Genomic DNA, 14,004 nt, shown 5'->3' on the forward strand with positions numbered 1-14,004 from the left:
AACTTTTCAGACGGACTTCATACATATCTGCACGAGATGGATGAGTTATATATGTGGGTGAGGGAGATACATGAGACATATATGTATGAAATGGAGATAGAGTTGTCTCTGTCAGCCTTTGCGAGCAAGCCAATACTCTAGGTCGCCGAGAATATGTACAAGACCTATCTATGGATAGCCGTCGAGATGTAAGACCACTCCTGCCTCTAGAGATAGATGGTCGGGGAGACAATCGATCCTCATTCACGTCATCCTCATCTACATCATCCTCATCCACATCATCTTGTTCTAAATCGACCAATGAATATTGACTACATGCCACTTTGACACCCAGACTCATCAACTCTGTAGTGTGAATATTTACAACATCAGGAGTAGAATCAACAAAATCACCACAAATAGTTCACTGACAACAGCTCTCTCGGAGTCGGGGTAAGCATGCCCACGATAGCCTACATTATTTTTCACATTAGCTAACAAAGAATATATTAACTAATGCAAAAGTAAATTTGGATTCTTTGTCCATACCTCGTCCATAACACTATTGAATGACTTGGTGACATCATACATCTAAGGGGAATGATTCTTACTCCATTTTTTTTGTCACCCAATGAAACATCCGAGTTATTGAGATATTTGCTCCCTCTCTACGGGTAGCAAATATTTCACCAACAGATGGAAAACATTCATATGCCAAAATCTAGCAAAAACACGTAACACAAGTATATTAGTATGATTCCAGCATTAGAAATAGTTTTTTAAAAAAACATACAATATTTATTTACCTGCAAATGATGAATAAAACCTGTAAAATGGAAGCTACCGAACCAACTAAATTCCGGATAATTTTAATGTCGTTCGAACAATATTTTATAATCTATAAACTTAATTTTGAGGTCTTTTCGCAACCCATAAACTGTTATCTCGAAAGCTAATATACTTACCCCATGGATAGTTATTAAAACTAACCAAGTCATCAACTAACCTAATCCACTCCTGGTCCATTGATTCATGTTTTCTTTTACGTTAAGGACCCAATACAGCTGTCACAAAATAAAGGCTGGCTAGTTTCAAATTCTCAACATTCACTTCTTCACCTCCATCATTTTTGTATTCATCAATCTTATCCTTCAAATCACGCAAACACATGCTCGATCTCCTACTAAAATGCTATAAATCCATCTTCCTCAGGTATCGAGAGATAAACTTTAGAGCAATTGCGTCCGTGATCAAACAATACTCTAACAACAAAAAACGTAGAGGCCTTTTATGATACAACATCCAAAATTCGTCACTCCCACTATCATAAGCTTGTCTAATCATCAAAAAGCACAAAATTTGATTCGAATTTATATAACATTTTGCAAATCTAATTAAATTACTGAATTCGATTTGTTGGATCAACTGCTCCAACTCATTTTCATTAAAAAAATGAACGTATTTTATCAGAAACCTCTGTGTAATGAGACCCCGATGTCAGCTTGCACTCATGAAACTTATTTCTTTCAAGTTTGATGGGGAAATAAATATGCAAAAAAAAAATTTATTATTTTGCATGGAAAAAATCGAAAATTTTGGGTCTAGTTTTTCAATCTGAGCTCGACCTAAACACATAAACTCAACCTACTTAAAACTTATAGTAAAAACTGGCTCGTCTGAGTCGAGATCAACCCAGACACATAAACTCGACCCAACTATATTAAAATTGGGCCGTCTGGGTCGAGGTCGACCCATACTCATCAAAACACGACCCAAATTCCAAAAATGCTAGGGCTTGCTTAATTTTTGATAATCTGATAGTCGAGTTTTTGAACATGACCGAATTTCAAAATATAAATTTACCGTAATAAGATCAACAAATTTAAAGGTTTGAGGTTGTACCAATACATTATCTCTCACTGTCTTCTCTTCCAACTTAATCTCGAAAAATTTCCTCTTCATTTCTCTCGTTGTAAATAGTTCAAATTGGGGGTTTTTAACTTTCGACTCGGAAATGGAGCTTCGTGGCAATGAAGAACAACCAATGTTTTTTTCTGGAATGTGATGGATTTCCAGAGTGGAAAGAAATCGGTAAGACCCAAGAATGACCCAAGAAACTTAGGGGGGTGTATTCATTTTATACTTTCAAAGACTTTTAATGACTTTTTTTAAATGATGGATTTTTGTGGAGTTGATAGATTTTTATTGACTTTTATGGAATCTCATAGAATTGTAAAACAAATTTCATAGACTCTTATAGACTTTTTTTCAAGATTTTTGTAGATTTTTGTAAACTTTTTCATAGAATTATGTGAATTTTGTAGTTTATAATTGTGATTTATTTTTTATTAATTTTTTTAAAATAATTATTGGACATAGATAACCTCTTCAATTTTAAATTATTTTTTTTATTTATGAATGTAAATGAATTTTACTTACTTAAAAGTTAAATCAATTTAATTTGTGAAAAACGACAAATGAACTTTCCAATTTATTGAAATCAAAATTTCAATTCTTTATGTCAATTCAACATATTAATGAATAATATTTTTATAAGTTCATAATAAAATTTTATTAAAAGAACACTCAAAATAATGAGTAGTCTTTTATAAAAAAATTCTAATCATTACTGACAATTTGATCAACATCATTCTACATTCCATTGGCTATGATATCCCTCCATGCATTAGCATTTGCTCGTTGTTGTTTTTGAGTATTAAATAACTGATCAAAGTCGTCACCTTCATAAACTTGTGCTGATGAAGACAATTGAGCTTCATTATCTAGTTCAATTTGAAATTCATCAAATTGACACTTCTTTCAAAGAAAATTGTGTAATATAGCATATGTCAATACAAGCCCTGTTAGGGGTGGGAAAAAATACCGAATTTTCGGTATACCGAGATTACCATAACAAAAAAATATTGAATTTACCGAATTTTAAGTATACCGAAGATTTCGATACGGTACGATAACAATACCGAATTTTTCGGTATGGTAACGATATCCAATTTGAAAATTTTGGTATATACCGAAATACCGGAAAAATATACAAAAATTTTAAAATATATAATATTTTAAAACAATAAATTATAATTTTTTTTAAAATGTAAGGTTTTTTTGGTTCGGTATACCGAAAATTTTGATATAATATCGGTATGAATTTACTTATACAATAATTTAATATATAGATTAACTAAAATTAAAGAAAATAATTAAAAATAAAATGTTATATAATAATTAATAAAAAAATTAAATTTTAATTATGTTTTTAAAAAGTACAAATAAAAGGAAAAATAAATAGATGAGAAAAGAATGAAAGTTTGTATTGAATTTGGGAGATTTCTCAATTAAATGTACATCCAAATCTTTAGGTTGAATCAAAGACTTTTGTTGACATTTTATTGTTGTACCTTAGGCTATAATTCTTGTACTTAATAGAATTCCATAGAGTCATTAAAAGTCTATTGGCATTTTGATACCTATAGACTTTTGTAGAGTTTTTAAAAGTCAAGTTTGAATACCACATGACTTTTTAAAATTCTATAAAAGTTTACATTGAATACCACCAAACTTTTATGGAGTATATAAAAGTCTAGTTTGAATACCTCTAGACTTTTAAACTCCATAAAAGTCATTAAAAGTTTATAACCAATACACCCCCTTAATGCTTGGTTAATGTAATTTTTTTAATGTTTTTAAGAAATTAGGTGTTAAATTTTTTTTATTAAATTGTATTCTATAATTGTATTGTTATCGTTAAACTGGATTTTAATCTTTACGGGCAAAATAGTAAAATACTACCGATTTCCTCATTTTATCGCTAAATTTTGTTCTTCTTACTCCTCTACCTCTAGGTCTCAAAATTGATGATTTGAGGACTCGGGCGGAGTGTGCGGGATAGTTTGCTACATGACTTTCCTGTTGATTCATTTCAAAACTATATACTAACAAATTTTGAAATTCGGTACTTTTTTTGGGGTCATTTAGGTTTTTCTAGCTGATATATGGTACACAAGTGTATTCTTCAGTTGTTCTTTCAAATGCTACTCCATACAGAACATTCATGGTGAACTTTTATTCTTTTTTTATATCTTTTGTGCATATGTTGTGGTTCCAGCATTCAAATTTTCGTATAGAGAGAAATGCATGAAAAAGATTGGTACGTTCACGAACTTTTGAAGGTGATTATGAATAATAATAACACGGACTACCATTTATCTCTCAGGAATTTGTTCCACTTGATGTACTTCCTGATGATTTTCTTCGTGCTATCAAGAATTCAAATTACAGCTCTGTAAGTTTACTGGGCAATGAATAATGGTTATCCATTGAAGTTTAACTAGGTTCTAAATGCACATGATTTCTAATAACACTACCTATTCGCTGGTAGGATTTACTATTTTATATGCTTTTCATGGAATTCCTCAATGTTAATTTTTCTACAAAAGTGTATAGATTCTATCAGAAATCTTATGCTCTATAAAAGCTCTGTTTGGTACTGTTTTCTCTCTTTTTTTTTCCCTATAGTTGTATCTTTGCAAAGCTTTAAATCATCTTCCTGATCGTTTTTACGAAACTTTTCAATAATTTCTTCTTGATAAAGCTCAATCTCAATAGCAGTTCTATGAAACTGTTTCCCCTGTAGTTTTTCTGTTGCAATTTTTGAGTTTGCAAGTTTGTATAAAGTGACAGGAAATTCAGGGTGTCACCATTCCCTGTAACAGCAAGTTTCAATGCTGCAAGATAAGTAGCCCTGATTCTGGTCCTCAGCATATGGGTACAATACACATTGGTTCCGTGAGTTATTTCACCAATTCTAGTTCTACCTGCTGTTATTGTCAGATTTATCATTATATTGCCATATGTATATGTCATCTTGACTTTACTATGGTTGGGAACACGTACAGGAAAACTACTTTTCTTACACAAAAACAATGACTTTTCTCATTTGGGTAAATGGATAAAAAACAATAAAAAAATTCCACGTGACAGCCGATGAGTGGATTCAGACAGTGCCTGACGAGGCATAATCGACTTTACCTTTATAAGTTATTAGTCTAGAAGAAAATGGACAATTTGATGCCAATTTAAATGTGTAATTTACAAATCTCCTGTGATTGAGATGACAGTCCCTTCTGTACTAGACAAGACTATTTCGCCATCTGGTACCTAAATATCCTTGACAACTACCAAGGATGTTTATATGTGTGTGTGTATATATATATTTTCTGATGGATTTTTTATTTCATTTAGTGCATTTATAATATGCTAATTTTGATAGGGCTCCTAGTAAATGACAAAGGTTTTAGTAGGGAATTACGTGCACTTTCTTGCGAAAGGAATTGATTTGTGGGTTTTTGATTTGGATGTGTAATATCATTTAGTTTTACATCTATTCAACTTTCTAGAAAGTGTTTACTTTGGGAGTTTGTAGGTCATTTATGTTTTTTTGCTTATTGATATTCAAGGTCTGTCATATTTACTTGAGGTATTACTATTATTATTTTTTGCATAACTTATCCATGTCTTGGTAATTGTAGCTAATAGTCGACTGACAATTTAGCTAAAGATTAGCGTCATGCCTTGCACAGTAATGACTTTTGTATACTGTCTGTACATTGTTTGAGATGAAAGCTTCAGGTTATCTTTGCGAACCAATAGTCCTCTTCCACCCGTTTGTTTCATCTCTTTCCTCCCATTTTATGAGCAAATAGCAACAAATACGAGCTTTCTTAGCAGTTACTTAATGCAACACATGAAAATCTAAGCATAGATGTGATTTTCTTATCTGCTATGTGTCAGTCATTGTACAACTTAACATAACTCTTTATGTGTAACCAAAACATATATTCATGCAATATATTAATTATCAAACCATAAATACGTGTCTTATTAACACATAGATCATACACTGGATATAGAATAAATAATTTATTTTCTTTAAACAAATACTCATGATTATGATCACATAAATTTCCACATCCAACCATGCACTTTTCAAAATCATCATCAAACAAATATAGATCATGCAAATAGAACATGTTACATAAACTATTCATGCAATCTCTTAACACATCATAAGAATTTAAGTCTAATGCATATACATTCTTCTAGCCACCAAATCCCACCACATTATAGCAACTTGCAAGAATTCAAAAGCAACAAGTTTTAAAATCAATGCATGAAATTTCTCATAACTCTCACATCCATAAAATTTAGAGAAAAGTGAAAATCAAATCACCTCTCTTAAAATCCGTCTTTGCAATCTTTCCTCTAAAATCTTGAAAACAAAATTTTAGACATACCTCATAGTCGTTGTGTTGTCAACTATTCTTATATCACTTTGATTGCCCTTGAATTCATGCGACTCAGCCCACTAGATTCTTCCACCAACAAGATTCGTTTGTCCCCTCGTCATGACTCCTCCATTCCTAGTGTGCTATGTTCGTACACTTATATGAATTTTATCTTGGTGTTAAATAGGTCTAAGAAGGGGAGGAACATAGTTTTCTTGATGCTTAATGAGATTTTATCGATAATCATTTGGTGTAATTTTTTATCAATCATGTGGTGTAATTGATGAAGATGTGGTAAAAGGAACCATGGAGCTAGAGTTCCTATTATTGATGGAACAAATAAAAGATAGAGCATATAAACTAGAGTTGAAAGGTAAACATATTGATATTATAATTATTTTTATTTCTAACTTGTTTTATTTTTGTATATATATCAAAGATTTGAGGACAAATTTTTTCGAAGAAGGGGAGTATGATATGAATCTGACTGGATATTTTGAGCTAAGTTTTGGATGTAGTTTCAAGGAGCGTTGTTGTTTAAATCATAAAATCTTGGAGGTGATTGAAGATGAAAAATCAAGTGTGTTCGAGCGATTAACGAGATTTCGATTAGAGCTTCATGGACTCATGATAATCAATCAAGAAGTGTCTACAAGCAAGATTCCAAGCCTCGAAAGATTTGGCAGGCATGACAATGAAGTTGGGAGCCATTTCAACGTTATTCAAGTGCTAAATGATGAATATGGCAAAATTACTTACACTAGGACGACATTTACTCGAGCCCCAACGCATGCAACGCCCAAACCAGCATCTGAGACAGCAAGATCGGGGACATGGCAGATTTTACCCTCACCCAGTGTCTTAAAGTTGCACCCAATGCGTCTAGGCATGAGCTAACGTCCGCAGAACATAACCCTTCGCGGTGTGGGAATTAGCCGCACCCCAGCAGTCGCTCATTTTTAAAGAAACCTAACCCTAGATTGTGAGATTTACATGAATTATTGTATTTTTTATATATAAAAAATGTTTTAAACATTATTAGAACAAATTATTATGATTTTTTTAAAATCACAATTTTGGATATTTTCTCTCCAAAAAGTTTTGGATTTGTATACACTTTTGTATGTTTCTCTAATCAAACTTATCAATGTTTCATAACTTTCTAGTGTTTGTCTGTTGTTATTCGCTTGGATTGTCAAAGACGGGTTCTTTGAAGGTTCGCTTGAGATCAATTGTTTACTTGTATTATTTGTTACTAAACCACGTGATTTAGGGGCGAATACACGTTGCTTATTTCGAATTTTAAAGATCAAGGGTTAAAGAATCCTTTTTGTTCATTGAATCAAATGCGCGACTGAGTCTAGTTTGTGTTTTCCTTTTATGCATAACCGGATTCGCATCATGAGCTCTTCTGAAAGTTTACTTTGTAGGTTTTTTCCCGTGCTTCGAGATGTGCTCGATGTTTGAGATAACATCCTAGTTCTTGATGGTCCACTTCTCTATCCAGATGTATAAGATCTGGCTTTTTGGCTAGACAATATTGTTTTTTATTTCCAAGAACCACTTTCGCTTCTGGCATAGGGATGACATCTAAAGCCCTTCTTTTCTGCCTTTGTAGCTTACTTTCAATGATTGTTTGAAGATCATTTTCTTTAGAACATAAAAGAGTACGTTTATTAATATCTCTTAATCGTTTATAATTCTTTTGTAATATTATCATATGAAATCATTCTGTCAATTTTTTTGAGAAAAGATGCTCTTCGTGCCAAGGTATCTGGATTGTTATGGCATATTCCCTAATTAGCATTTCTCTCCAGAGACTTGACATTTTAACGAAGAAAATTTAAATTGCTATATTTTCTTCGACCCTTGAATTACATCTATATTTAGTGAATAACATAATATATCAATCCACTAAACAGATGTCATGTAATTCAAGACTATACAAAACTTGAATATATTTATTTTTCTTCTCGGTGTCTTTCCTGTTAAAATAGTCTACCCCTATAAATTGTACTTTACATAGGGCAGCCATTCTTCCAGCTATCTCAATTAGAGATTATCCGGCTAGGACTGGCTCTTTGATTTCTACCAAATCACATAAGACTCATTTTTAAAAGTTTAATAAATCCTTCTCTGTTGAGATCAAGCGTTCTTGCTACGAGTCTAATAGCCGATGTCCAATTATGTATGAGATCTTATATTTTTTTAAAGTCTAATACATCAAGGTTAAACATAACCCCATAAGGATATATAAGTTCCAAAGCAGATTTCTCATAGGGTGTTTGGTGAAAGAAAATTTGACTTCTCGTTGACCTTGTTCCAGCTGGGTGTGCTTCTCCGCCAACATGAAAATCTGCTTTGGTTCATCTCATATTTGTATTATGAGATCCCGCACTTTTCCTTGGTGGTTCATGAGAAGATGACCATTTTATTGCAGGTAGTTCACCCCAGTTGTGTTTATCTTCATATCTACGACCCTGAGATTTGCAAAAAATTCTACAAAGTTTTGGATAACATCGAGACCAATTCTTTCTAAAGTTTTCATCAAATTAATTTCTTCTCTGAGGCATTTTTAATTAAATTGATCATTTTTTCGTCGGTTAAAGGTTTTGGCATTATTTTGGTCGTCCCTCTTTGGTATAATAAAGGGTCAGTACCAAGGATGGTGGTAACTTTCTACCGAAGTCCTTTTGCTAGAACTTTGTTTGTTGATCTAGAGTTTGAATTCTTGACTGAATATCCTTTAGTGTTAAAAGAATTTTTTCTTGTCATTCAAGGTTTTTTTTCTTTTTTTTTCACCTTTTGTGGTACATAATATTAAGATTGGTTGGGAGTGAAAAAATGTTCAGAAGAGGGGATGAATAAACACTTGACAATTTTCACAACCTTTTCGAATAATGAATCACTTCAGTGATAAAATGAATTCAGAAATCTTGTTGTAGATGTCAATCAATTAACTAATGAAAGTGCGAAAATAAACTGAATGACATATAGAAAAAAACTGAAATTAGGAGACTTAAAATTTGTGGATGTTTGGAGATTTCAAACACTCCTATGTCACTCCTTCTATCTCGAAAATAAGATATTTACTAAAAGACTTTGATATATACAAAGATTTGTACAAACGCAATTCAGTTTGGAATTAACAATGCCAAAATTGAAATTCTTAGTTTCAATACAATTTATCAATACTCAACTGATGTGTAACCTTTTAGCACAACTGATCTCTACAAGATTGAATAATACAACAATGAGTGTTTGTGCTATTAAGCTCAAATTATAGCCTGAAAGCCATGAATGTGTATACTATGCGTGAGCTTTTGATAGCTTTTAAACTTGAAAGAATATGCACAGAGTTCTGCTTGAAAACTTGAGCACTTTCGTAGCTTGATTACTTCATTATCTGATTACGTGATTTTCTTTTCTTTAGCTGATCTTGTTGGCTATTTATAGGTTTTGCTTCCAACGATAACATTGAATCTTTATATCTGTTGTATAGCCATGTCAACATTGTTCTGACAATCGTACACTGTAACTTTTCTGAAATGCGGAGTTCCCACTAAACATTGCAGTCTGCTCTTGTACAATTGTCGGTTGAAAGCTATGTTCCTTAGCTGACGACGTGTCACAACTGATTTATCAGTTGACAAAGCCGATAAGATTAACTGATTGCTCTCAACTGACTGTAGTGCAACTGAACTGATGATCAAGTTGACTACATAGTTCAGTTAGCTTAGTTCAGTTGCCTTTTATTATTTACGCACTAATCTTCAGTTCGGGCAACTAACAGTTTACGAATTTTTAGATCAGTTACTTTCAGTCTTCTTGATCAGTTGTTCTATCTTTTCACACTCAATTTGTCAAACTCCGAAATTAAGTTTCCAACAATTTTCCTCTTTTAGGTGTTTGACAAAACTTACAATATACAAACTGATCAAACTGACTCTTCGTAGATAAAATAATCTTTTAATGACAACTCTTTCAATGTACAGATTCGTACAAAGAATGAAAAAATAAAAGAATCTTCTACTGACTAAAAACCTACCAAATTTCTCAACTGAAAGACTGTCTTCTAACTGATCTGGATTTCTTTATTTCTTTGCTCTTTTATCAGCTGGTCCTTGATCAGTCGGTTGACTAGGTCTCTTCTTAGATAGCTTCTGCTGTTTTTCTAACTCTTCCCCCTTTTTTGTCAAACTCACCAACCCTGTTAGATAACGCATGGACTTCCGAGGTGACATTAGATGTTGCATTCATTATTTGTTCTTGCATCAGATTCATTCTCTTTGTCACTACTATTTCCAAAAATTCAATGCGATTTTTGAACATGTCTTGAGTCTGGAAATGTGCTTGAACCGTCACTCGGTCTTTCTTTAATTGATCTAGTTGGAGAAACAATAAAGATATATCCTTTGTAACCTGATGTAGGTTCTTCATTGTATTCTCCTTCATAGAATCAATCTTCAGTGTGTGCAGCAGTTGGGTTGACTTGATATCAGAAATAGATGAAATCAAATGGAGAAGGTTGGACTGAATGTCTTCTATTATGGAATCAGTAGCCATTGGTATCTGAGGAGACAAATCTTTAGAGAATTATGGTTCTTGCTCCTTGTCTTCTTCATTAAAAATTACCAGGGCTTTATTAGTTGATTCAGTCACAACCGTAACCATTTTTGGAACAATTTTTGCAACTACTTCCTGTTGAAGTTCTGGAGGAAGAGTGGAAGTCTGAACAGCAGTTGAGCTGGTAGGCTCTTCAGTTGGTTTATCAGCTGATATTTCAGTCGGCTCTTCAGTTGGTACATCTGTTGGCACTTCTTTAGTTGGTTCCGAGTGCAACTGAGCCACCTCAGTTTCAAATTAAACTACTTGTTTAGTCGTGGCAGGCAACTGAACTGGTTCTTCAATAGCCTCTGAGGCTGGTTGTTCAGTTTTTCTCGGGTCTTCAACTGATTCTCTAGTTAAAATATTCATCTGTATATCAGCGGCAACTGATTGTACTACTTCGTCGATATTTGCTAGTGATAACTCAGCATCAGTGTAGAGTTGAAGACCTTCGGAAGGAGATTGAGGAGCAGAAGATGAATGTTGAGCATCCTTTGAAGAAGGAACATTTACTTGCTCAGTTAGTTCAGCAACTGCTTCCTAGAATGGCTCTGGCTGTTTAGTTGATGGTTCAGCCTGTTCTTCTGAGGATGAACTTTGGGAATTTATTGGAATAGTTAACTGATGACCCATTTCCCAATCTTTAATCTTCATTTGCAATGATAATAGATCTGTGTCCAACTGGTCATAAAATGTTTTGTCATTGAAGGCAGTAAGACTGGTAGGATCATAGTTCTTGCGTAGCTGAGCGATGACTTGCGCTAGCTTCTTTGCACGCATCAGATCAAAGAATTACGTCCTCCTCTCCAACGCCTAAGCAATAGTGGCAGCTTTGACTACCCTTAGGACTATAGTTTCCAATGCGATAAATTTATTCAAAACTGATTCTTTTGTAATCGCTTGGCAAACACTTTTGTCCTAAATCTAACCCATTCATTATAAGTTTTCAACTTCGATTAAGAAAACTCATTTACCTCTTCCCATATTAAGTTGATATGAGTCTGAATTGGGTTGGTCGGTCGGGGCTCTTATATCATCTTGTCATTACCTTTCGGGTCAGTAAGGACATGAGAAATACTCAGTCCTGACATTGTTGCATCCACCTTTTCACGTATCACCACTCCCTTGGGTCTGGCAAAAGGTAGTGTAGTTGGGCCGGTGATAGTGATTAGTGGTTCTTTCACTCCAGCTTGTTTTTTTTATCACCAGATTCGGTGATAATATTCTTTGATGGGGCAATGGGAGGCGGTAACTGACTTTCAGTTGATGATGCAACTGGATCTGCCCTGATTGGTATGGAACTTATAGGCTGTTCAGCTTCAGTTTGCCTCAATCTATCAGCTGGGATAGCTTCCAAAACAACTGGTGGTTTGGTTTTCCGAGTTTTTGGATTTTTCAAAATTTCGGAGAAGGGGTTTTCTCCGATTCAGATTCAGTTTCATCTACAATAAATTTCCTTTTGATTGTTTTCTTTGGCTTTTCCAAGTCTTTTGTCTTCTTTAAAGTTTTGGGAGCTGGCTGCATCCCAACCTCCTTCTTTATTTTCAAAAACTGCTCAAGGGAGATGTTCAGTTTTGTCTTTGGGGCCTGAACACTCTTGGCAGTGAAGATTTTAAATTTGGATGACTTCTCAGAGGAATCACCCACCAAACATTTGTTCTTCAAAAGGTAGCTGAGTGGCACAACAAAACCTTTGGACTGTTTGGAGGACTGAAGCATGTTCTTGATGATATTGAAAATGATAACTGACCACTTCAGTCTCCATCCAGCTATGATAGCAGCCATTACTTGAAAATTTTCAAGGGTTAAGGCAGCAAATGAACCTATCTTGGCGAGTGAAACCTTGGCCACAATATCAGCCAGTAACTGAATCTCTGGCTTTAGCTCTTTCTTTGGATCAGAAACTTTGATTTTCCGTCCATCAGTAGATAAAATCGTTTGCGTCTCCTCAATATATAAGCGTTTGCATCTCCTCAACATCAGCAATTGACTGTTGACGGTTGTTGTAATTTTGCCGTCAGCAGAGATGAAGATATCTGCATAAAGATCTTGAATCTCTTTGGGATAAATTTCTTGAGTAGATAATCCCGAAAATTTCTTCAGTCCATCTGCTTCAAGATTGAGAAAGACATCCTTGACAGCTTCGTCCTTGACAGATAGGACTGAGTCAAAGTCAATAGTCATTGCATTAAGAATATATGTAGGAACTTTGTTTGGCATTTATGAAAGTTTGAATATCTGTGAGAAAATAAAGCTCTGTGTATTTGATTTGTTCTGAGAGTGAAATGCTTGTAAAGAAACTAAAATGAAGCCGAATCATTTCTTATGTTGGTGATTGTTCGAATTTTTGGATACGTGTTAGTCCAAAAAGAATTGATTAAAGAAAACATGTGTGTGTCGTGTGTAATCGTGAATGAAAAACGTTTGGATTACATGGGGCCACGTGATTGGTTACTATTCAGTGAAAAACATAATTAAATGCATAATTTTAATAGTCCCATCATTTAATATGGAATACTTATCAATTAATCAGTTAACTTATATGATAAGATCAATTAGATCAATAACTGAGTGATCGGTTGAGAACTGAATCAGTTCATTTGAAGACCAACTGATGAATGTCTTATCAGTCTCTCCTAGAAACTGACATGTTTCACTGGTGCTTTTACGATCAAGCTTACATCATGCATAATCTGCATCTGAATAGCCAACTAAATTGAAAGATGAATCCTTAGTATACCATAAGCCTACATTTTTTGTGCCTTAAGATATTTCAATATGCGTTTAGCAGCTGAAAATGTGATTGCTTAGGATTTGCCTAACATATAGCACACATGCAAAAAGCAAATACAATATCAGGACGACTAGCAGTTAGGAATAACAAAGAACCTATTAAACCTCTGTGGAGTGCCGTCTCAACTGATATTCCCCCTTCATCTTTATCTAATTTAATCGATGAGATCATGGGAGTACTTGCAGCTGAACATGTCTCCATGCCAAATTTCTTAAGCAGTTCCTTCGTGTATTTAGTCTGACTGATAAAAGTACCAGTTTCCAGTTGCTTCACTTGCAGACCGAGAAAGAACGTCAGTTCACCCGTCATACTTATCTCACATAA

At 33.9% G+C, this 14,004-nt stretch overlaps 1 long non-coding RNA gene across 1 annotated transcript; it reads left to right on the forward strand.

Annotated features, from left to right (window-relative positions):
* Positions 1 to 3,812: 3,812 nt before the first annotated feature.
* On the forward strand, positions 3,813 to 7,335 carry LOC142531254 (uncharacterized). Its single transcript, XR_012816238.1, has 3 exons — positions 3,813 to 4,048; positions 4,208 to 5,147; positions 5,264 to 7,335. It is a non-coding gene; the product is annotated as an uncharacterized LOC142531254 (long non-coding RNA).
* The last annotated feature ends 6,669 nt before the right edge of the window (positions 7,336 to 14,004 follow it).

This window comes from Primulina tabacum, chromosome 17 (assembly GCF_025594145.1).
Source record: "Primulina tabacum isolate GXHZ01 chromosome 17, ASM2559414v2, whole genome shotgun sequence".
Taxonomy (NCBI): Eukaryota; Viridiplantae; Streptophyta; class Magnoliopsida; order Lamiales; family Gesneriaceae; genus Primulina; species Primulina tabacum.